Raw genomic sequence first — 13,988 nt, 5'->3', positions numbered from 1 at the left:
AACAAACTGATCAAAAGAGTCATTTATAAAGTACTCTTCTATAAAAAGAATTTCTTCAGATTTTATTTATTTGAGAGAGAGAGAGAGAGCAAGAGAGAGCATGAGCAGGGAGGAAGGGCAGAGGGAGAGGGAGAAGCAGACTCCCTGCTGAGTAGGGAGCCCTATACAGGATGCCATTCTAGGCAGTTACTTAGCCAACTGAGTCACCCAGGAACCCCTAAAAAGAATTTTTCAAAGGGCAAACTCTCTCATTGTAATAAAATATTTTCCAGATTTGGGAAAAAATTTTCATTCAACGCTAATACAACTTCAAATGACAATTTCCTCAAACCTGCTCTCTTGGTGATGGGGCTGCTGGTTCTGCCTATGTTTGTTTCTGAATTCCTTTCTTACTTGCTGCTTCACGGGGAGCACGGTCTCATCCATGAAGTGGAAACAACAGAAAAAAAAGAAAACCACAGAAACTTCAAAGGATTTCACATTCAGGCCAACTGCATAGCCACATCCCCTAATACCTCCTCAATTTGGCTTTGGTAGTGCCCAGGAGAGCCAGTAAGGGATTAGGAAAAACAGAAATCTTTGTTCATGCTCTGATCGCCAGTCTGACATCAATCCAGAGTTACAGCTTGGATAGTTGGCATAGTTGCACTCAGGTAGATTAACTTCTAGGAGATTTGTTCTCAGTAATCTTTATTTTCAAATGGTTGGGAAAAGCTTCAAAGCAACAACTACAACTCATAAACTTGTCCTAAAAAATAATAATAATAGTGATTTGGCATCTGTGTGAATTTCAACTGCAAACAGAAACAAGGAAAGAAACCTTTAAATAAAGCCTCTCCCTCTCCTACCTTTTTCCACACATTTCCATGTTCTTTCACACACTTACTGCCCAACTTCTCACTAACTCCCTCATCTCTTTAAAATTCCCCTAATCTGCAACACTTCCTCTAAGGCAGTCAGTGACCAGACCCTCTTAAGATGTCCTGAGAAGACTGCAAGAAGCATGCTATTATGAAAAATTAAAAAATAAGGGTACCTAGGTGGCTCAGTCGATTAGGTTTCTGAGTCTTGATTTCAGTGCAGGTTGTGATCTCAGGGTCATGAGAATGAGCCCCATGTAGGGCTTTGCACTCAATGGGAGTCTGCTTGAGGATTCATTCTCTCCCTCTGCCCCTTTCCCCATTCATGCACACTCTCTCTTTCTAAAAATAAATAAATCCTTTTAAAAATTAAAAATTTAATAATCCTTTAAAAACCACCAGTAAACTTAACAGGGAAAATGAGAAGCACCACCCTATATGCCATCAGCACTTAAGACCATATCAATGCTGGGCCTAAGCATGATGAGGCAATGATATGATACTCAAAAACAAAGATGCAAAATATGGTAGTGAACCAACACTTAGGCCTTTAGGACTGGAAACAATGTGAGGCATAATCAAGTTTAGTCAGGTCATCTTTCAGATGAAGAAAGTGGTACAGGGTAATTACCCAAATGAGAAGAGAAAATGAATGATATGGAATTGAAAGTAATCAAAGATCAATAATTTTGACTGCACAGTTATTATCAGCATACTCTTCTACTTACATAGTACATAAGCTGAGGGGATATTTAAAGTGTCCTTAGACAAACATTATTCTCATTCATTTGGGGAATATAAAAATTAATGAAAGGGAATAAAGGGGAAAGAGAAAATGAGTGAAAATATCAGTGAGGGTGACAAAACATGAGAAACACCTAACTCTGGGAAACGAACAAGGGGTAGTGGAAAGGGAGGTGGACAGGGGGTTGGGGTGATTGAGTGATGGGCACTGAGGGGGGCACTTGCGGAATGAGCACTGGGTGTTCTGCTATATGTTGGCAAATTGAACTCCAATAAATAATAAATAAATAAATAAATAAATAAATAAATAAATAAATAAATAAAGTGTCCTTAGGCTGTTGAGTCTCCTCCAGGTGCTATGAAGTTTGATAGAATTTTTTTCTTAGAATGTTCTAAAAGTTCTGGAAGCCCCTATTTAATAAGTTTTCCTTCCCACCACTGAATTCATGAAAAACCAGAGAATTTAAAGTTCTATTCCTTAAGTATACAATATTTTCAGTCTTTCAGACATGTTGAAGATCTGTTAACCACCAACAGATGTGTTATATAATGGTTTTCTTTGGACAAAATTAAAGCTATTCAACCCCACCCCCCAATCCCTCTAGCTGCTTCAAGGTGTCTTGAGTCCAAAGCATAGCTAATTTAGTGCTTGTTCCACTGTGGCTAATTAAAATATGCGTTAGGTAGTTCAGCATATTTTCCCATCTAACTCCCCCCCCCCTGAGCTGGTCTAGTTCTTTCCTTCCTTCCTTTTATTTCTGTGATTCACCCAAGGATTATGTTATTTTAAAAAGCATGGTGCAAAGAATAATCATTGGCTAACTCTAGTTGGAATGCAATATTAATCCTTAATTTATTCTTCTGAGAAAGTTGTGCTCAAGCATTCATCCTTCCATTTGTCTTCCATAGAGAGCTAAGTTTTCAGACCAAATGGTGTTAATGGTAGCTTCCCAAATGGAATTCCAGCCTGCTTCCAGACTCAGGCACCATAGGGATATAGTGGATGAGAAGAAGTTAAATTTGGATTGAATCAGAAGCTTCTGGACATTACTTTCACTAAATAATCATGTAGCAAACCCATCTAATGAAAATCAGATCTCATTCAGAGGAGGGAAATTTGCTTTCCTGAATAAAACTAAATTGGTCCCATAAGATCTATTACCCCAAGAACTAAAGGTCCTGTCTACACAGTACTAAATGAAGTGGTCAATGAATTTAGCCAAAATCCCTAATAAAAACCAAAATATTCTCTTAGAATTCAAATCCTATCAGGGAACTCAGTGGAGAGAGTGACTCATATTTATTAATGGGTTTCAGGCACACTCATCCTTGATCAAATAAATACACTGTTAATCAACAGATATGTTTGAATGCTTACTATGTGTTCCGTCAGACTTGTGCCAAGTCAGAAAGGAGATCTGGAAGATGTATAAGACTGATGCAAAAGAAACAAGGGTTTCTCATGACTTCTGCTTTCAATTATAGTTATGATGCAACACAACACTTATATGTTTTGAAAATTTGGAGTTTTTCTCTTTTGCTACCAAGAATAAATAAATAAATAATCCAAGTCATCTCCGTTTTAGCTACCAGAACTGGGCAAGTTGAATGGCACATAGTAGATCTTAACAAATATCTGTAGCAAGAATAAACAAGTAAATAAATGAATGTTTTCTAAGCATACAGAGTACATTAAGCTGGAAGGTCATAGTAACATAGTAAGTGTTAATACATTTGGTATTAGAAGCTGAATCTTCTCCAAAATCCATGTTGTATTCTTCTCCCTGAGAACACAACTAATCCCCACTCTGCAGTCTCCTGTGCAGTGAGACGCGGACCTGTGACGAAATGACGCCAATGCAGGATGCATGCAAGTGGTAGGAGCCACTTCCAAATCTCTCCCAGGAAATCTTCCACACTCCTCCCCTTCCAGATCACTGGATGAGACCACCACACGAGGTTGAAGACCATATGTTTGTGAGAGCAGAGCCTCTGTCAGCCTACACTCCTGAGGGACAGCAAGGACTTTCCCCTAGATCTGTTCTTACAGATGAGAAAACTAAGTCACAGAGTAGTTAATCCTAGATAATAAGAGGCCGTAAAGAATCTGACCTGGAACACATTTCTATCTCAACCATTTTATCTTCCTCAAAAACATGTAAAGTGCTTAAAGGAGCTTCTCAATAATTGACCTCTAACCTCTCTCACATGACCATTTTCACAACCTGGAATAAAAGTGATGATCTGGGACGCCTGGGTTGCTCAGTGGTGGAGCATCTACCTTCAGCTCAGGGTGCGATCCCGCGGTCCCAGGATGGAGTCCCACATTGGACTCCCTGCAGGGAGCCTGCTTCTCCCTCTGCCTGTGTCTCTGCCTCTCTCTCTCTGTGTCTCTCATGAATAAATAAACAAAATATTTTTTAAAAATAAAATTAAAAAATGAAAGTGATGATCTCTTCCAATATGCCACTCACGGAGTGCCTCCCCTCACCTACTCTCTTACTTCTCTAGATGCATATCATGACCGCCACCCACTTGGGGAGTCTATCCCAGTCTGCCATACCTTTCTGTCTTCTGCTGGCTGTTTTGTAGACCTCAAACAATGCCATCCTGCCTGCTCAGTAATGGACTTTGGCAACAAGATGAAGCAGAGATCAAACATTCAGTGTGTCTTCTTCATTTGCAATAAACAAAAAACCATAATTAGACAAATCTTGCATTTCAGAAGGTCAGTAAGAAAACTACTTAAGGTTTTTGTGTTTTGCTATAAAATGTTCATATTAAGATGTTCAGAAACAGAGAAGTAATAACCGTAGAATTCATTTAAAGGTTATATACAATAATGCTCAAATATTTCTGTAACTTACACCTAAGTAACATTTAAGATGATAGGCATAATTTAAAAATCAGAATTGTCTCTTTAATTGACATGTCCAGTTAGTGAAGGTTAAGATTCATTTATTCAATAAAACTCCCCAAGACACAAAGGCTTCTGAGTTGGGGACATGGAACTGAACTTGAGGGGTACCCACAAAGTTGCACAGAACTTTAAAATGGCCTCATACAATGAGAATGTTATCTCTAACATCTTGATCACACACAATCCACCTAGAGGAGAAATAAATATCTTGCCCTGAAACTTCTTATATGTAGAGTATAGAAATTTCACATACATACTTGGAGCAGTCTATGAGGGGTATCATGCATTTCACAAATCAAGTGTGGCTTAAAATCCCAGAGACCACAGCTGGCTCCAGAAAGAAAAGTAGGAAGACAGTTGACCACTGCTTCCAACTCCTGCTTTCTGTATCTTGCTAACCAAAATTAATATATGAAATTTCTGTGGTAATTTTATAAGCCTCATCTTTTCTTGAGGATATCAGAGCTGATGTTCTATCATTTGGGCAAGAGTTTATCACATACTCTGACTTTGGCTTCCATGTTCTCTGGGACACTTGCTGCACCAGTAATAATGGTGCAGAAGTATAGACAAATGGCTACTTCTATCTAAATCTTCTGAATGATACTAGATATCAGTTTTCATAAATTAAATTTTTTTAAATGTATTTATTCATGAGAGAGAGAGAGAGAGGCAGAGACACAGGCAGAGGGAGAAGCAGGCTCCATGCAGGGAGCCCAACGTGGGACTTGATCCCGGGTCCCCAGGATCAGGCCCTAGGCTGAAGGTGTCGCTAAACCGCTGAGTCACCTGGGCTGCCCTAAATTAAATTTTTGAATAAAACATCAACTGCTACAAATGTTATATTCATTATATCATTGTTTTACAAAAGTCTTTAGATAAAACAAGAAAAGGTCATAATAAGTTATAGATGGAGTTGTGACACAGGTAATCCAAAAGTCAACTTGATACTTGCACTAAAACATATTCTCTACTTGACTCTCAACTATATGTAATAATATGGATAGGGAAATGATCAGAATAATGACTCTTAATTTTTAAATAATTTTACTTGCCACTGTTATGGACTTTTATATATGATTTGGGGCCACTGGGCCATTTCCATAATAAATAAGAAAGAGATATTACAGAGGGCCAAATAAGAGAAGGATGGATCTGATCAGTGCACTCTGTTAGCACATGCCAGTTTTCACTCACTGGTGGAGAAATTAGAAACAGGAAAAATCCAATCCAATGAGCTTTCAATAAAGTTAAATTTATTTAATTTAAAAGACTGCAGCAATGTCCACAATAGCCAAACTGTGGAAGGAGCCTTGGTGTCCATCAAAAGATGAATGGATAAAGAAGATGTGGTCTATGTATACAATGGAATATTACTCAGCCATTAGAAACGACAAATACCCACCATTTGCTTCAACGTAGATAGAACTGGAGGGTATTATGCTGAGTGAAATAATATCAATCGGAGAAGGACAAACATTATATGGTCTCATTCATGTGGGGAATATAAATAATAGTGAAAGGGAATAGAAGGGAAGGGAGAAGAAATAGGTAGGAAATATCAGAAAGGGAGACAGAACATAAAGACTCCTAACTCTGGGAAACGAACTAGGGGTGGTGGAAGGGGAGGAGGGCGGGGGGTGAGGGTGAATGGGTGACGGGCACATAGGGGGGCACTTGACGGGATGAGCACTGGGTGTTATTCTGTATGTTAGCAAATTGAACACCAATAAAAAATAAATTTATTATTAAAAAAAGACTGCATACTTTAAGACTATGTCATTTCTATTCTTTTGGTGCATAAATATCCCTTCTTTTATGAAATTATGTAACTATATGGGATAATTCCTAGTATTTTGTCCATAAATGGCAAAGTAAGAAAGCTAACAATTCTATTCTATTCCCCAAAACATGTTTTTAAGATTCTACTGGTCCATGGAATCCAAAGTCTGAGATACCTAGCTAGTCCAATCTCCCTGCTGAAACTTGCAGCTTACATATGGTAACAGAAGATGAATGTGAGGTTTCCTTGATGACTTCTAACATGAATGATTTACTCAAGATACCAGAGTTTTTAAGATTAGAAATATTTCCTGAGCATCTTCTGTGTACTCAGTACAGATCTCAGAATTCCTACAGAAGAGAGAAAGGACTGTCCCTGCCAATGAAGAATTTATAGTCTAGCTGTAAAACAACAAGCACCCATGTGAACTAGAAATAAATCAAGCACGCACATGTGTGCAAACACACACACAGTATGTGCCCTTGCCAAGGGCAAGACTGTGTGGCACAGATTAAGAACAAATGAAATATTGAGAAATAAAAGGTGACTATAGGGAGGAGTAACACAAGAAATAATTCTTGAGCTGGTTGTTTGAGGAAGAAAGGTACCTGTGCTGACTAAAAGGATATAGAGGGCTTTCTGAATAGACAAAAAAGCACTAAGAAGAAATTTTGGAGAAAGTAATGGTACCTGAGGTGTGGAACAAAGCAAAGTGACAGGCCTGGCTATCATGAGTCGATCCCAAAAGGCCAGAGGAATTAGGCACCAAGCAGCCCTTGATAAAGGCCTAAAATGAGATGCTGCAGAACTTACGTGTTATCTCATGACAAACTAGTGGCTATCATTCTCAATCCAAGTATAAGATCTAACTAAAAACAAAGTAGCAAGGAAATGTTAAGAAGAATCCCAAAATTCATCCTCTCCTACCAGTGTCAAACCAAAAATAAACTTTCATCAAAAGTCCTTTGGTCTGTAGATCAACTTAAATTTTTAAAGTTATCAAGCCCAGTTATGAGCCTATCACAGCAATTCATGTGAGAGATGAAGCAATTATAGTATAGATTATGCTACTTCAACAGGAATTTTATCACCAAGGGGATAATAACTGGTTGTTGGCAGGGAAGCAAGGTGTGAAAAAAATCTTAGATATTTAATAGTCCAATAATATTTATGATAATAATATTTGTAACAAAATATCATTTCTTAATATTTGGGCTTTGACTTCTCTTATAGGGAGAAATCAAATTCATTTAACTTAATTTAATTTGTTCATTAATCTAAATTCAATTTAGTTTTCTCTTTAAACATGTGGCAATGAGGGATGCCTGGGTGGCTCAATGGTTGAACATCTGCCTTAGGCTCAGGTCTTGATCCCAAGGTCTTGGGATTGAGTCCCACATCAGGCTGCCCAGAGGGAGCCTGCTTCCCCCTCTGCCTATATCTTGGCCTCTCTCTCTGTGTCTCTTATGAATAAATAAATAATCTTTCTTTAAAAATTTAAAAATAAACATGTGACAATGAAAAAAATCAAGAGACACTGGTCTAGATCTAGAATAGACTTAGTTTTGTTAATGATGTTCCTTTAACATATTTAGTAATGAAGATTGTCTTTAGTGTCTCTGGCTTCCAATTTTAGCATTCTTTTTCCTTCTGTTCTGCCCCTCAACCCAATTTCTGGTACACGGTCTTTTTGTGCTGAGGAAAATATCTGCCATATCAATTGTCTGTATCTTAGAAAAATTTTAAGGAAGACAAGATATGTCTTCAAAAGACATATCTGACCATACATATCTGAATTTTAATGCTTTTATCAAATTTTGGAATATAAAATATTGCACTATCACATGAGCTCATCCCTACTAGGTTCAAAGCTCTCTTTGTATCAATGCATAAGCATTCTTCTAGACATGCCAGACGGCCCTGCCCTTTCTACAATATTTAGTCCACATTGCCCAAATGCTAATGCCCAAGCTCCAAAGGACTTTATGGCCAACAGGGAATGGACATATTGGCAATGGTCAAAACTTGTTAAATGCTTACTGTGTTCCAGGCACTGTTCACATCACTGCCCATGACCAATTCTATTAATCCCCAAAGATCTCTACGAAACAGGTACTATTATTACCACTCTATTTTATAAATGAGAAATCTAAAGCAAGAAAGGTTGGCTTACACACCAGGTCACACATCCAGCAAGTGCCAGAGCCAAGGTTTAAATCCTGCAATATTGACAGGAGAGCCTTCTCCCTGAAGCACTACATGAAACTACTTGGAAACTCAGAGCAAAGACTATGGGCCTAGCAGATCTGCAGTCAAATCTTGTCTCTATCATTTCCCACCTGATGACCTTGAACTAATTACCCAGCTTCTCTGAGCCTTGGTTTCTACAATTTGCCCATCACATGGTATTATCATATGACATAAATAAGATCATGCCTGGCTGAACAAATCTGAACTTAAAAAGTAATCAGGATCAATATTGTCAAGATGTCAGTTCTTCTAACTTTGATCTGTAGATCCAGTCAAAATCCCAAGTTATTTTTTGGATATCAACAAACTTATTATAAAGTTTATATGGAGAAGCAAAAGACTCAGAACACCTAATGCAATACTGAAGGAAAAGAAGACTGGCACTACCCAACTTCAAGACTTTCTATGAAGCTACAATAATCAAGATAGTCTGGTATAGGTGAAAGAACAGACACATAGATCAATGGAGTAGAATAGGAAGCCCAGAAATAGACCCACATAAATATAGTCAACTGATCCCTGACAAAGGAAGAAAGGCAATATAATGGAGAAAGGATAGTCTTTTCAACAAATGGTGTTGGAACAACTGGACATACACAGGCAAAAAAAGGAATCTAGACACAGGTTCTATACCCTTTACAAAATTAACTCAAATCAGATCATAGACTTAAATGTAACACAGAACTATAAAACTCCTAGAAGACAACAAAGAAGAAAATCTAAATTACCATGTGTATGGTGATCACTTCTTAGATATACCACTTACATCATGAAAGAAAAAATTGATAAGCTGGACTTCACTAAAATTAAAAACTTCTGCTTTGCAAAAGACATCATCAAGAGAATAAAAAGACATGCCACAGTCTGGGAGAAAATGTTTGCAAAAAACATATCTATATGATAAAGGACTGCTATCTAAAATATACAAAAAATTCTTAAAACTTGCCAATAAGAAAATGAATAATCTGATTTTTAAAATGGGTTAAAGACCTAAACAAACACCAACCCAAAGAAGATATGCAGCTGGCAAATAAGCATATGAAATGATTCTCAAGATCAAATGTCATTAGAGAATTGCATATTAAAATAACAATGGGGGGTGCCTGGGTGGCTCAATCGGTTAAGCATCTGACTCATAATTTCAGCTCAGGTCATGATCTCAGGGTCTTGAGATCAAGCCCTGTGTTGGGCTTCATGTTCAGTGGGGAGTCGGAGTCGGCTTGGGATTCTCTCTCTCCCTCTTCCTCTGCCACACCCCCACCAGTGCACTGTAGATCTCTCTCACAAATAAATAAATAAATCTTAAAAGAAAAAGAAGAAACAATAATAAGATACCTCTACATACCTATTAAAATGGCCAAAATCCAGAACACTGACAACAGCAAATACTGGCAAGGATATGGAGCAAAAAGAGCTCTCATTCATTCCTGGTGAGAATACAAAAAGGTACAGTCACTCTGGGAGACAGTTTGGCTAAACATACTTTTCCCATACAATCTAGCAATCACACTCCTTGGTATTTACCCAAAGAACTCAAAAATTTATGAAAATTTATTTTTTAAATTTTATGAAAATTTTTTCTACAAAAAGCCACACAAGGATAATTACCTTTAGCTTTACCATAATTTCCAAAATTTAGAAGCATCCAAGATTCCCAACAGTAGGTAAATGGGTGAATAAATTGTAATACATTCAGACAATGGATTATTATTCATTTCCTTAAAAAAACTAAGCAATTAAGCCATGAAAAGACATGGCAAAGGGGCTCCTGGGTGTTTCGGTGGTTAAGCATCTGCCTTCAGTTCAGGTCATGATCCTGGGGTCCTGGGGATGCCCTCAGGGAGCCTGCTTCTCTATCTGCCTATGTCTCTGCCTCTCTCTCTATGTCTCTCATGAGTAAATAAATAAAATCTTAAAAAAAAAAAAAGATGTGGCAGAAAATTAGATGCATATTACTAAATGGAAAAAAAAAAACAACCTGAAAAGGCTATGATATGATTACAAATATATGACCTTCTGGATAAGGCAAAGCTATGGAGAAAGTAAAAGGATCAGTGATTGCCAAGGGTCAGGAGAGATGGACAGGTGAATAAGCAGAGAGGAGAGGATTTTCAGGGTGGTGAAACTATCTGCATGATGCCACAATGATGACTTTATGTCATTATACATTTGTCCAAACCCACAAAATGTACAACACCAAGAGTGAACCCTTACATAAACTATGGACTCTGGGTGATAATGATGAGTCAATGTAGGTTCTCAGTTGCAAAAAAAAAAAAAAAATGTACCACTCTGGTGTTACATATTGATAGTGAGGGAGGTTGAGGGTGGCAATATACAGGAAATTTTTGTATTTCTATTCAATTTTACTGTAAACTCAAAACTCTTCTAAAAAAAATAGTCTATTTTAAAAGGAGGGAAATCAGAATCAGCTTAAAGATAAAAACTAGAAAGACAGAGGGAGAAGATTCTTCTCTGTTAATCTTCTGAGCCCAAGAGTCCAGCAAAGTACTTAAGGAACAGATAATAGAAAGATAAAAACTGAAGCTAGGTTGCTAGGAGCCACCCAGACACGTGCAGAGAAGAAAGCTGACTCTGTGTCTGGGCTGACCAGATGTGCTTGGGACTGAGACTACTGAGACCTCTCCTTCCTGGCCTGAGTCCCATCGCAGAACAAGTCCTTCTCCAGGGCAAGGTCCCTACCTCTCCCCCTTACTACAGCTTCCTGAATATATGAGAAGATCGAAAAGGGTACTAGTTAAACTCTTGTTGAATTCCTATAACAATATCAGAAACAATATACATCACTTCAACACAGATAAATGACTACAACCACTGAGGGATGAATGTTCTAAAAGAGCCAGGAACCAGGAAGCAGAGCTTCCTTGGATTTGGAATCAAAGCCAAGCTAAAAGGTATTCTCACCTGGTAGCCTCAAGCATATCACATGATTTAGAGGTGCTGCCAAAAACCTGCATAAAAAAAAAAACCCCAAAACAAAAAATAAATAAATGGGAAGAGAGTGGGGGGAAAAACCAGAATTTTTCCCCAGGACCACAGTAGAGGCATTTATTAGCCACATCCACCCTATGGTACCTTAGAAACAAAAGGTCGCCATCCAAATGCAAAAAAACTTCTTTCCCTGCTGTGACTGCATTTCATAATTCTTGCACTTCCTAACGTGGAGCAGCTCCATCTATGAGATCATTTGTTTTCCCAAGAACTCAGTTACAGAGCTTGCCAATCATTCAAATCACAGGCACTGGCCAGGAAAACTGTGTGAGGAAAGAAAAGCATTAAGCCCCTTACTGCTCCTCTCTTAGGTCAGCCAGAGCATTAGAATCCCATACAATTGTCTTTTCAAAAAGAAAAAAAAAAAAAAAAAAAAAACCTATTCTTACAAAGATAACAAGTTCCAAATGTTGTCTTTTCTTAAAGGTATGTTTGTTTCAAATCATATGTTTTTAATATATGAACAGCCTGAGTTATAATTATTCCAATTCTATACACTTTACAAAAGCCAAGAGATAACATGCAGAAGTGATGAATGTGTTATTTGTGATATATAGAATCAATCTGTTGATTCAAGACATAAACAGAGTCACAAGGAAACAGAAGAAATGGTGAACAACACATCCAATTTGCATTATGCCTGCTCCTAGTTCAGACCAGTTTCAAGCCCTTCATTTGAACAGCAATGATCCCTGCTTTGTGAAAAGACTCTGGAGTTAGTCATTTATACCCTAGTGTGAATTTGAGTTACTCAACCTCCATGCTCTATTTGCATTTGATATCGTACTTATAATTGGGAAATAAAAGGTTTTATCTGGTTTTTAAGGGAATTTGAAACCCCAACGAATAGATGAAATAGATGTGGAAAAAAGGGGGGCTGGGAAATCAGAATATGTTTAAGAAAAAAGGATTTACTAAGTGTTTTTAATTGCATACTATTTATACTAAGTGGCTTTTGAGACTTATAATCAGAGGATCTATTGTAGGATTTGTTTCTTTTGTCAAGGGTCATCCAGCATCTGGTATCACAAAGGGGATTTCATTTGTTTTGTTCTTGGTAAGTATGTCATTTTTCAATGCATATTTTTAAATGCAGAAACTAAAACAGAGAGATTTGGAAGACCTAGACTTACCTAATTTCACCACTGAGGTTTATGTCATTTCACTAATCACTAGATATAAAGTTACAGAACACATAAACTAGTGGATTTAGTGAAGTGCTATAAACAATTAGAATATCTTATTGGAATATCTTATCCAGGACAACCTGCTGATATAGATATTTTAGAGATCTCAAAGAAGACCCAAAACATTGTTGAGATGAGACTCTGGAATCTTGGGGATATTCTTCCCCAGTTCAGACCCTTCTCCTGAAACTTGAAACTCTACCTCTGACTAAATTAGACTGATCATGCTGGAATCACTTTAGATTCATTTCTGAAAAGGTACTGCATTTCTCTAGAGACAGGAAACAGATACTGTAAAATAGGGAGAAAAATCAAAGAGATCTGGTCAGGATCCATGAGTAATCTCACCTAGAATGGAAGTGAAGGATTATATGATAATTTTCTCTTTTGATTTAACTCAAGAAGTCTAAAATTCAATGGACAATGAAAGGTCTGGAACTCTTATTTACAAGTGCACTTCTGATAAGATTGGGACATAGGAGCCCAAACTTGTCTCTTTTTTTCATTCTACAAGCCAAAACTACAGTTGTAAAAAGGGAAATTAATAATTAATTAAAAAACCTTTTTAGGAATCAATTTTACTTCAAGATTGTTACAAATCTTAATGTATCTCAGATTGAGCTTAAAATATATCATATCTCACAGAGTTTTATGGAGGAAATGAGATTAATAAATAAATAGTCCTTGATGTGAAACCTCAATCCTTCATGAGAAGAAGAAACCTGACTCATGTTGCTCATAAATATAATGACCACAGCCTGATGCTAAGCATCACATTTCCAGAAAGCCTGTCCATAATGAATTAGTCTATTCTCTGGGAAAGAAAGGGAGTAATTTGTGAGTACACGTTCCAGAAGTAAATCAAACCATTAATTAAAGTGTGATATCTTCCCATACTGACACTAGATGACTAAAATAAACATTAAAATGTTCCAATAAACTGCATGCTATGATGAACCAATTTCTGAAATTATTACAAAAATTTTATTTTATTCCTGCATAAATACTAGTAATATTTATTGAATACCTCCTGTATGTAGAATACAGTCCCAGAGAATGCCACATTTCAGAGAGAACATAAAATAAATCCCTTCCTAATCTCAGCAGTTGAATCATACATACCCAAAAATAAACAAAAAAGTTATCAAACCCCTTAATAATCCTCTCCTATTGAAGAGAAATGTTTTCTGAGTTCAGTACAATTTTTTCTGTTATAGAATATATATAAACAA

The 13,988-nt window shown here is 37.1% G+C and overlaps 1 protein-coding gene across 24 annotated transcripts in view; it reads right to left on the bottom strand.

Moving 5' to 3' along the window:
- LOC144317176 (uncharacterized) overlaps window positions 1-13,988 on the bottom strand; it is a 324,931-nt gene that overhangs the window by 161,318 nt on the left and 149,625 nt on the right. For 12 of the 24 annotated variants that reach the window (XR_013383092.1, XR_013383093.1, XR_013383094.1 and 9 more), the window contains one exon: window positions 9,903-9,984. The exons of 7 other annotated variants lie outside the window; for them this stretch is intronic. The gene's annotated coding sequence lies outside the window, so the exon portion shown is untranslated. Of the gene's footprint in view, window positions 1-4,166; window positions 4,279-9,902; window positions 9,985-11,482; window positions 11,530-11,653; window positions 11,918-13,988 lie in introns of those variants that run through there. 5 more of the 24 variants (XR_013383078.1, XR_013383081.1, XR_013383101.1 and 2 more) reach the window with 3 other exon arrangements.

The sequence above is a fragment of the Canis aureus genome, chromosome 7 (genome assembly GCF_053574225.1).
Source record: "Canis aureus isolate CA01 chromosome 7, VMU_Caureus_v.1.0, whole genome shotgun sequence".
NCBI classification, from domain to species: domain Eukaryota; kingdom Metazoa; phylum Chordata; class Mammalia; order Carnivora; family Canidae; genus Canis; species Canis aureus.
The sequence above is the reverse complement of the archived record's forward strand: the minus strand, read 5'-3'. Positions and strand labels throughout refer to the sequence as shown.